General features: G+C 38.9%; 1 long non-coding RNA gene across 1 annotated transcript; it reads left to right on the top strand.

Moving 5' to 3' along the window:
- The first annotated feature begins 8,742 nt into the window (after window positions 1–8,742).
- Window positions 8,743–11,126, top strand: LOC131348865 (uncharacterized). Its single transcript, XR_009203997.1, has 3 exons — window positions 8,743–8,896; window positions 10,243–10,300; window positions 10,819–11,126. It is a non-coding gene; the product is annotated as an uncharacterized LOC131348865 (long non-coding RNA).
- The last annotated feature ends 717 nt before the right edge of the window (window positions 11,127–11,843 follow it).

Genomic DNA, 11,843 nt, shown 5'->3' with positions numbered 1-11,843 from the left:
CCTGCTATATGCTATCTCTCTCTCTCTCTCTCTCACACACACACACACACACACACTCCTCAACGATCCCTCCCTTGTTCGATTCTTTACATACATCAGGTTTCACATCTTCCTGATCCTCACATGCTAGTAAGCTCACCCCTTTGCTGTGTACCACAGGTCATGTTCAGATCAATCTCATGCTTCCCTTGCCTCAGCTGTTTTCACATTTCATTGCCCTTCGTGTGTGTGTGTGTGTGTTTGTGTGTGTGCTATTGAACATCACTCATCTCTTGCCCGTATTGTCGTGGAGATTTATTAAAGGATGAAGGTATTGACGGATTCTCAGAATCCCAGCTTATTTGTTAATACTCGATATTTGTTTCTTTCTTTAATACACGCTGCTTCTCCATCATGCTGTCTGAAGCCGAGGGAAGAGAGGGAGCAAAACTAGAGCGAATCTGTGTGCTAAATAACAAATAACAACCGTCTGGATGCACAGAGAGAGGAAGAAAATGTGAGGTGAGGCTCCTTAAAGGCTTTAAACACACAATACATCAGCTGAGTTTCCATCACAGTGCTGCTGAATTCTCCAGTAGGACTGGTCAGGGACTACAATCAGATCAATACTAAGAAGATTTGCAGCAAATAAACAGATGAAACATGTTATTAACCCTATTTACCACGACGCTGGCAGAAATCGACTTATGGGACATTTTCAATCAGTGTAAACAAATGAAATATTTTATCACCAGGCGCAAGTCTGGAATAAAATGAGGGAGACGGGTGTTTTTCCCTCTGTTGGATAACCTTACACAGAATTTTAGTGGATGAAGATAACAGCTTCGAATTCTTGATGCTTATGAAAAAGCACTTGGGGCATCTCAGAGAGCAGAAATGGATTGATATCATCATTTACTTTAAAGATAGAAACATTTCCAATGTTTTTGTTTGTTTTTTTCAACCGTTCAGTGAATATATCACCCCTGGTAGACTAGATAAAACCAGAAATACTTACGAAACACTACAAATTCTTAAAGCTCTGAGTGTCTAAATTCATATGAGCTTCATATTAACCTCCACTGTGGAGTCTGACATGACAAAGACACTCAATGCTGAACCTGGACACAACAAACCAAGAGATAATTCCATTTTTTTTGTCTTCTAAGACTGCGTAATCGCTGAGATGGTGAAGCTTTTAGTCAAGAGGATTATTTATAATATGTAGGGAAGGAGTCTCCACCATCAGCTATTTGTAACAGACAGTCAGATTTCTGTCCTGGAAAAATTTTCAAGACTTTGTATGCTACTTTTTGTGATTTGTCTGTAACATTATAAAGCAATTCATTTGTTTCAGGGATTTTTCACGATTTTTAATTTGAACTGTAAATAGATAAATATGAAATGTCCTTCCTTAATAAATAATAAATGAAAAAACTAAAAAAAAATATTAAAGGTAATTGTTGTGGTGTAAGAATAATAAATAATAAAATTGAATAATAATGAATAATAAAAAACACTCAGTGACGTGCTGTAATAGAAAATCATTTTCTATTGTTGATTATTTTTATAAAATATATAAACCCTGATTATAAAAAACAAACCCTGAACCTTTTAACTTTCAAACTTTACAACAAACTTCTAATATTTTTGCGGTTTATCAAAAACCATTCAGATTTCACAAACGGATGCCACAGGTATATACACTATATTGCCAAAAGTATTCGCTCACCCATCCAAATAATCAGAATCAGGTGTTCCAATCACTTCCATGGCCACAGGTGTATAAAATCAAGCACCTAGGCATGCAGACTGTTTTTACAAACATTTGTGAAAGAATGGGTCGCTCTCAGGAGCTCAGTGAATTCCAGCGTGGAACTGTGATAGGATGCCACCTGTGCAACAAATCCAGTCGTGAAATTTCCTCGCTCCTAAATATTCCACAGTCAACTGTCAGCTGTATTATAAGAACGTGGAAGTGTTTGGGAACGACAGCAACTCAGCCACGAAGTGGTAGGCCACGTAAACTGACGGAGCGGGGTCAGCGGATGCTGAGGCGCATAGTGCGAAGAGGTCGCCAACTTTCTGCAGAGTCAATCGCTACAGACCTCCAAACTTCATGTGGCCTTCAGATTAGCTCAAGAACAGTGCGCAGAGAGCTTCATGGAATGGGTTTCCATGGCCAAGCAGCTGCATCCAAGCCATACATCACCAAGTGCAATGCAAAGCGTCGGATGCAGTGGTGTAAAGCGCGCCGCCACTGGACTCTAGAGCAGTGGAGACGCGTTCTCTGGAGTGACGAATCGCGCTTCTCCATCTGGCAATCTGATGGACGAGTCTGGGTTTGGCGGTTGCCAGGAGAACGGTACTTGTCTGACTGCATTGTGCCAAGTGTAAAGTTTGGTGGAGAGGGGATTATGGTGTGGGGTTGTTTTTCAGGAGCTGGGCTTGGCCCCTTAGTTCCAGTGAAAGGAACTCTGAATGCTTCAGCATACCAAGACATTTTGGACAATTCCATGCTCCCAACTTTGTGGGAACAGTTTGGAGCTGGCCCCTTCCTCTTCCAACATGACTGTGCACCAGTGCACAAAGCAAGGTCCATAAAGACATGGATGACAGAGTCTGGTGTGGATGAACTTGACTGGCCTGCACAGAGTCCTGACCTCAACCCGATAGAACACCTTTGGGATGAATTAGAGCGGAGACTGAGAGCCAGGCCTTCTCGTCCAACATCAGTGTGTGACCTCACAAATGCGCTTCTGGAAGAATGGTCAAAAATTCCCATAAACACACTCCTAAACCTTGTGGACAGCCTTCCCAGAAGAGTTGAAGCTGTTATAGCTGCAAAGGGTGGACCGACGTCATATTGAACCCTATGGATTAGGAATGGGATGTCACTTAAGTTCATATGCGAGTCAAGGCAGGTGAGCGAATACTTTTGGCAATATAGTGTATGAGACACCATTTTCTTCTCCTTTTACTCTGTGAAAGACCAGATTAAATGTTTCCATCATAATCTTAAAGATCTGATCAAACGACTTGCCTACATTGAGTCCAAGACGAATATCATTTTGAAACCGATGACTATTTAGATATTTTAATGCAATTTTATTCATTTATCAGAAACAGTCATGGGGTGCTAATATTTTGCTGCATACCACTTTATCGCATAAAATATTATGTAATAACAATAAAAACTGTATAAAATTGTCTCAAATATTATCCAGGTGTCATGTTTAGCTGATATATTTTTTTTTAAATAAAGGGCGCCAAAACTTTTGCAACTGACTAAAGGAATTTTTTATTTATTTATTTTAATTTATTTTATTTTTTTTTACGTTTCATGCTGTTGGTTAAAATCTACATGGTTAGAGTTTATTTTTTATTTCAATGTATATTTACTGTTTGTGTTGTTTACTTGTTTACAACATGGCCAAAAAAACAATCTAATCTATCAGTTTGGGATCCGATTTCTCTGCGAGCTTTTTTGCGAAGGCTTCATAACTGACATCATTACTTCCAGAACTGAGGGGTCAAACTAATCAGACGGATGTGTGCGCGATCAAACGTTATTACAGCAGAAGCGAGTGCCGTGACCGGCCGTTTCGGGGTGGATGAACAAAATGGCCGCCAGGAGGAGCAGACTGGCGTGTAGCAGTCGCAGTGTTCCACAGCATGCTTATGGGTCACGCCTCACATGCTGTTCCTCAAATTTAAACACGTTTACTAATATTCTTATTTGTTCTTGCGTTCTCTGAATCTTCCTCTGCATGGTACTGAAGAACAGACAGACTGAGATCAGATAAAGTACCTAGAAAGGATTTTAATCCTAATCAAATATCAAGGAAGGATCAGTAATCACACAGAGTTAGCTTAGCGCTGAAGTGTTTCACAACCAGAGGTAGCACATTTTACTATTTTTAAATGAAAATGATATTGTTTCTGACAAAGGTTTAAGTTAGCTAGTAATAACTGGTAACTGTACTTAGCTCAATGACCTATCCCTATTAGTGAATTTAACAAGGTGTAGATTGATACATTGAGATGTAATCTCCTAGAACGTAGGTTAAAGGCAGTTAGCTAGCTAGCAATAAGTCCACTGTGGTAATGTCAGCTAAGTAAACATCATCAGAAAATATAACTTTAAGGGCATTTGGTTAGTGCCAAAGCTGTAATCTCCTAGCAAAGCTGTCTAAAGACAGTTACCTAGCTAGCAAGAAACCCATTTAGCTAGATAGCTAGCTAGGAATAACCTAGTGTGTTAACTTTACTCATTCAGCTAAGTAAACATCATCAATAAATAAAACTTTAAAGGTTTGTTAGCACTAAAGCTGTAATCTCCTAGCACACAGTCTATAGGCAGTTAGCTAGCTTGCAATGTAACCACTGTGGTAACTTTATTCACTCACCTAAGAAAACATCAGTATATGTAGCTTAAGGACAATTTGTTAGCGCTAAAGCTGTAATCTCCTACCATACAGGTTAAAGGCAGTTAGCTAGCTTGCAATAAACCCACTGTGGTAACTTTACTCACTCGGCTAAGTACATCATCAGAAAATATAACTTAAGGGCAGTTTGTTATCGCGCTAAAGCTGCAATCTCCTAGCACATAGTTTAAAGGCAGTTAGCTAGCTAGCACGAAACCCACTGTGGTCATTTTTTTCCCCTTATAGCTAAGTACATTATCAGTAAATGTAAGCTCTAAAGTTATAATCACTGAGCTTGTAAGATAAAAGCAGTTAGCTAGCTAGCTAGGAATAAACTACTGCCTTAACTTTACTCATTAAGCTAAGTCAATATCCTCAGTAAATGTAGCTTAAGGGCAGTTACCGCTAAAACTGTCATCTTTAACCATGTAAGCTTGCTGCACCATTTCTCAAATGGGATAAAGACATGCTCTTCATTCCTACTCAGAAACTTAGCAAGACAATAAGTTCAATAAATAAATGTTAGCTAGCTAGCTTTACCCTCGTGCTAATTTTAGTCACTAAGTAATGTTGATAGATACACTTAAATTGAACAGAAGAGGGTTTTGGTCTCGTGAGGCTGGGAATAAAGGCTACACTATCCTTTGTATGAGGGAAAGAGTTAGCGAGCATGTTTAGTTACAATGCTAGAGGCTTCGAGGACGACATTATTCGCCTCAGTGTGACGTGACAAATCGTGCCTTTGAAAAAGAAATAGATGTTGCTTTCCCCTCAGTGTGTGAAGTGACAGCGTCTTTACAGCATTAATATATCCTGCATTTCTCTCTTTTCAGTCCTACGATGAGGTAATAGCCCATAATGCAGATTTACCAAGTCTGTCACGTCTCGGTTAAAAATTCATGCTTGTGTTGCTGCTGCGACAAACGTTTGTTGTGTAGCGCACTTTTTTCCGAACGGCCCCTAAGGGCAGAATGAGCCGCTGACTCGTGAATTTATGCCGCTGCGTAAATGGGCTGACATTTCACACCAGCCGGCTTCAGAACGCACCCCGACTTTGGCGTGGTGCTGAATTTAAGAGGTGCTTAGCCATCTGTAGACGCCATTGTTTTGTACCCTCTCTGTGTGCTGGTTGCTCTGCATGTGTTCTCTCATCTCCTGCTTTTGTTTTTTTTGTTTTTTTGTTTTTTGTTTTTTTTTACTGGCACACCCTGAAGCAAGAATAAAAGTGTTTTTTTTTTTTTGTTTGTTTGTGTTTTTTTTTAAAAAAAGCACTTTTAAATTCTTGATGTACATAATTACTGATCAGAAAAAAGAAAAACAGTTATATACAGGACAGAGACGACAATGATGATGGTGGTGGTGAATTATATATCATTATAAGTGCTTTTTGGTGAGTTGCTAGAAAAAAATAATCATTTAATGAAATTAAAATGATTATTTTTGAGAAATGATTGCAGTGCATGTCTCAAAATGTTAAGAATTTATTTTTAGATTTATGTTTGATTTTTCTTTGTCTTTTTTTTCTTTGTCGTCTTCTTATTTATTTATTTATTTAATTAATTAATTAATTTATATAAATATCAGAAAGGCTTGAAAAATATCAGCAATCAACTAGTGAAGTCTAGTTTTTTTTATTTATTTATTTATCCATCCATCCATCCATCCATTTTCTGTACCCACTTTTATTCCTAATTAGGGTCACAGGGATCTGCTGCAATTTAGAATTACCAGTCAACCTAATGTACATGTTTTTGGACTGTGGGAGGAAACCGGAGTACCCGGAGTAAACCCATGCAGGCACGCTCATATATTTATAGATTTAGATTTATAGCAGTATCTATTCTTTTGTCTATCCCACTAGGAATAACATTCAGAGAAAATGTTTTGTTTGTCAGATTAGATTGGCTGAAATTAGATCTGAGGCAGTAGAACAGTGAGAATCTGCTCAGTATTGACCAGACGATCTATAGATTTCAATCCAAAAGAAAAAAAATCTAATTTTGCTATATTTAGCTTGTCAAACACAACCTTCTTCTGTTTCTGATAAAGATTTCACAACATCAAGTTTGCTTCTTGAGTAAGTGCAGGATTTCATATGAAGTTGAATTCATTCATACTGTATTTCTTAATTGAGTTGTAAGCCTGTCAGGTCTTTCTACACGAGTTGTTTAGACCAAGGACTTCTTTTTTTTTAAGGGAATGTCATTACACAGAGTGCTTTATCACCAAATTTTGGAGGAAACAAGCTCCAGGCAGCCAAGTTAGCAAACATTTTACACACATTTTCATTCTAGCTCTTGAATAATGCACATGAAGTCAATGAAAAAAGCTGAAAAAAGGAGAAGGGGGGGCTGCTGATGAGGACCAAGTACGAACAAACTATTCTTCAGTCCAAACGCTGAAACTTCACCATTGGCTATAAAGCTAATGAAGCGTCGCATGCATTAATTATTCACACTCTCAGTCTCTGCAGAACTCACACTTCGCTGTTTGAAACACAACACTTCAGGGTGAGTCACGGTTTGTTTGGGTCCACTTTAGTTTCCCTTTCCAACTTTTGCATTAAATCTTTAGAACTCTGCATGATTAATGATAATTGGTGCCACTTTTTATGGCACTGGATAACAAATCACTGCTTGATTGACGGCTTAAATCCCGCCCCTTAAAAACTGTTTTGTGTGGAACTGCGATTGCGTGAAACTGAATGTGCTTCTTCACTGACCAGGAGATTATGAGCTCAAATCCCAGGACTTCCAGGAAGCACAAACGCTTAATTTACTCCTCATTCTTTGTCAGAAATTGAAAAAATAAAATACTCCACTTAATTACAGCCTGAAGTGATTTTATGAGACTATAAAGTTTCTTTTCCATCAGGGAAGTGTTTATAGCCATTGTGACCTGCTGAGAGACATTAACTTCGAGTCTGTAAGACTGAGGTTATAGTGGCTTCAATAGCTCAGACACCCAGCCTCAGTTTAGTTCCCAGGACACAGGTTTAAAGTCTGGAGTAATTCATCTACTGCTTAAATGCCTAAATTAGTCTAGTATTAAGACAATTGGTGTGTGCTGTTTATAAAGTCCTAGAGGACATTTGTGCTGAGGAGATTTATAGCAATATCCTGCGTTAACACACCCAGTCTCATGAACAGCTTTGGAATCGGTAGGTTATATTCATTCCTTCAACTTTTAGTTATTCATCACCACAAAGTACACTATATTGACAAACCTTTTGGGGACATCTGTCTTCACATGCACGTAAATGTAATATGGAGTTGTCCCGCCCTTTGCAGCTATAACAGCTTCAACTCTTCTGGGAAGGCTTTCCACAAGGTTTAGGAATGTGTTTATGGGAATTTTTGACCATTCCTCTAGACGCACAGAGGGTCAGGCACTGATGTTGGATGAGAAGGCCTGGCTTGCAATCTCAAACCAAAGGTGTTCTATCAGGCTGAGGTCAGGACTCTGTGCAGGCCAGTCAAGTTCCTCCACACCAAACTCACTCATCCGTGTCTTTATGGACCTTGCTTTGTGCACTGGTGTACAGTCATGTTGGAACAGGAAGGGGTCATCCCCAAACTGTTCCCACAAAGTTGGGAGCAAGAAATTGATGAAAATGTCTTGGTATGAAGCTGAAGCATTAAGAGTTCCTTTCACTGGAACTAAGGGGCCGAGCTCAACCCCCTGAAAAACAACACCTGAATTCAATGATTTGGAGGGGTGTTCCAATACTTTTGACAATATAGTGTATATTCCACAAGAATGTCTACTAATTTTGAACGATTTTCACATTAAAAGCAAATTGCTTTTAATATCCTAGTTAGTTAACAGTTTGGGGAAGAACCACATATGGCTGCGATGGTCAGGACTGCTGCTCATGTTAAGGATAAGGTACACAATCATTATCAGACTGTGTAGTGATCAGCTAACGCATCGAACCTGGAACTTGGTGTGCTTGACTTGAATCTGAACTTCTCATGGTCATAACATGGAGGAGAGTGGAAGAGTTTCCACAGACTTATTTTGTTTTATTTATTTATTATTATTATTGATGTTGTAATAATAATAATATTATTATTATTATTATTTAATTAATTAATTATTAATTTATTTTTACAGGTCTTGCTCCGTTATATTTTAAGAGGGAGCATCTTTCCAGCTAGCTTTATTGTCTAGATTTATTTTAGATATGCATTTAATCAGAACTCGGAATATAATATTAGTACTAGAAGTTTTATTTATTATAAATTATTTATCGTTTGTTTTATGATCGTAACCATATTCTTTTTATTATTATTATTATTATTATAATTATTATTCGTCATGTCCGGTCTGTGCCGGAAGCAGGAAGTACTGCAAACAACATGGGGACTGGGGATGACAAGAAGGCGCTGGTTTCCTTACCCAAACACTCCTACTGGTTCGACTTTTGGGTTTTTCTCTTGTTCGACTTCGCCTTTTTCCTCTTCGTGTACTTTGTGGTTCCATAAACGGTAAGATGGAGTGAATACCGATGGCGTTACACACTTAGACACGCTGCGTGTTCAGATGTTCAGTGTCTGCGTGGGGAACGTCACGTACTCACTCCCCGTGTTTACACAACCCGGAGTGTTTATTCATTTAACAAATGTAGGTTTTTGTTCATAAAGCAGGTTGTGTCGCGTGTATTTTGTGTAGTTTGGCGTTTACTAAGTGATTTTTCGATTCATGAACCAATTTAATTGTGTTATTAACTTATACGCTTCACGCGCATGCGCACATACACACACAATGGCATTAAATACTGCTCAGTTAAAATTAGGGGTATAAGAAGAATATTAGACAAACATGAACAGTTTAATATGTTTACTGGAGCTTTTTCTTCCTGAATTTTCCACCTAAATGACCAACACAACAACCTTCAACTTAATAACAATAATAATAATAATTACAACCACCCACCTTTCCTTCTAATCTTATTCAGTTCCCAGTGAGGTAAGGCTTTAGGAACTGAACACTCGTGTTTTTATATGAAAATAATCAATGACAGGGTCATAGCATGGCCTGACACAAAAGGGAGTTTGATATATTCTTTAATTCTTCATGCTCTGACCTGGGCTGAATGTGTTTATGATCTCGTCTTATTACCGTGATCTCCTTTGTTTTGTCCTAGACATTCAAAGTTCACTAAGCACGTCTGTTTTTGCGGACGTCTTTTGTTTACCTATAGATAACACTGAATGTTAGGTCTTTCTTCTGTATAAATACTCCCTGTTCGAAGAGTTCTGCTATTTGGTCACTGTCTCTGCGTGGTTCTTTAGCATCTCTTCCCTGAATTCAGCCCTGGAGGCGGCGGCAGCGCGACTCGGGCTTCCTCTCCGGGTGAACCCGAAAATTCTAACTCTTACTTAAACTATAATTATTTTCCTTACATCAATATTATGTATCAGTTGACATACATGACATTACACTTTTAATCTGTTTATGTTGTGAAACAAGTCAACTTTCTTGTACATTAAAAGCAGCCATAAACCCTCATTCCTTCCATCTTTTTCTCCAGAAATCCATTTCGAACTGTTATTAGACTCGTGCTACATGTCCACAGTACGAGTTCCTAATCAAGTTGTATACAAATTTTTTAGAACATGTGTTTCAATATAAACATGTGATTTGAGATACAGCCGGAATGACTGCTTTATAAGCAGGTGTAAGGATTCAGCTTAAATCTGTGGTCGGTTTTAAGGTTGTTCTCATTGACCACATTTTCTGCATTTCTAATATCATAATCCACTGCTTACAAAGCTTACAACTCAAAAATATTGAAATTTGTCAATAATCATAGACCTGTCTGTAATTGCAGAAATCTGGGCGTGATGGAAGGACCTGAGACTGCGGCTCAGCTGCAGAAGAGATGACTGGTAAAGTGCTTACACACACACCACAGATTTCAGAATGAAAATGTGTCTAGAGCTCACGGCGTTAGACTTAAGCAGACATCATGTAATTGCTGCTCAGTTCCGATGACGTTCTCGGACCAGTCAACATGCACAGTAGGGTTGTTAGAAAAGAAGTGTGTGTGTATATACAAACACAAGCAAGGATGGGCGAAGAGACTGGTTTTATTCCTCTTTTCATTAGAAATCCCAGTACAAACATTCTCTCACAACCAGTCGCACTTTACCGAAACAGGAGTTTCTCCCTTTTCCACTGTTTAGAATCATTTTGTCGAACATCAGGCTTAAATATAAATGTTCAGCACATGTTTAAATGCAAACAGACTTAATCCTGTTCCTTTAGTGTGGGTGTGTAGACCGTGACTCACTCATCTGCTGATACTTTTACACCTACAGGAAAGAAAAGCACTCACAATCTATTTCGGATGCGTGTATAAACGTAACTGGTTTTAAAATATTTCCTGTCTCGTATTCTTTTGCAGTTTTCTGATGGCCTCGGCTTCAGCTGATTTCCTCTTGCTGATCTGTCACCATCACGTCCCTGCCGAGTCCAGCACACCACCGCTTTAAAACATATCACTATAACATTCCTTTCCGGACCCTGATGCCTTGTGTAGAACACTGATTAACATGGCTAAGTTATTTTTGTACATTTCACCCGTTAATAATTAGAATATCTGTGTGTGTGTGTGAGAGAAAGAGAGCAAGATGGACTGATTATCAGAATGAATGAGAGTGATGGAATTGTACTGAAAAGTAATTCAAATAAAAACTAAGCTATTTTATTGAACTTTGAATAGAAAGGCTCTTCTTTCATCTGTTTATATTCTATTCACGAACGTTGAGTGGTGTTTATGTTCCCCTAGGTTATATGAAGACTTTTGGGACACTATGAATATTTATCTAAAACATTTGGAGCCTTAGTCCAATGCCCATGCTGTGTGTTATGTGCTATTGTCAAGAAGGATGTAGATCAGCAGTGGTAGTTCAACTGGTTAAGGATCTGGGATGTTGATTGGAGGTTCAAGCTCCATTGTTGGGCAACTGAGCAAGGCCCTTAACCCTCCCTGCTCCAGGGGTGCTGTATCATAGCTGCCCCTGCACTCTGACCCCAACTTCCTCAGCCGGGATATGTGAAGAAAAGAATTCCATTATGCTGTAATGTATACCGATCCGGCATAACATTATGACCACCTACATAATATTGAGTTGGTCCCCCTTTCGCTGCCACAACAGCCCTGACCCATCGAGGCATGGACTCCATAAGATCCCTGAAGGTGTGCTGTGGTATCTGGAATTAAGATGGTAGCAGCAGTTACTTTAACTCCTGGAAATTTACAGGACTTAATGAATACTTTTGGTAGATACTGACCACTGCAGACCGGGAACACTCTACAAGAGCTGCAGTTTTGGAGATGCTCTGATCCAGTGGTCTAGCCATCACAATTTGGCCCTTCGTCAAACTCGCTCAAATCCTTACTCTTGACCATTTTTCTGCTTCTAACAC

Source organism: Hemibagrus wyckioides, linkage group LG29 (genome assembly GCF_019097595.1).
Source record: "Hemibagrus wyckioides isolate EC202008001 linkage group LG29, SWU_Hwy_1.0, whole genome shotgun sequence".
NCBI lineage: Eukaryota > Metazoa > Chordata > Actinopteri > Siluriformes > Bagridae > Hemibagrus > Hemibagrus wyckioides.
The sequence above is the reverse complement of the archived record's forward strand: the minus strand, read 5'-3'. Positions and strand labels throughout refer to the sequence as shown.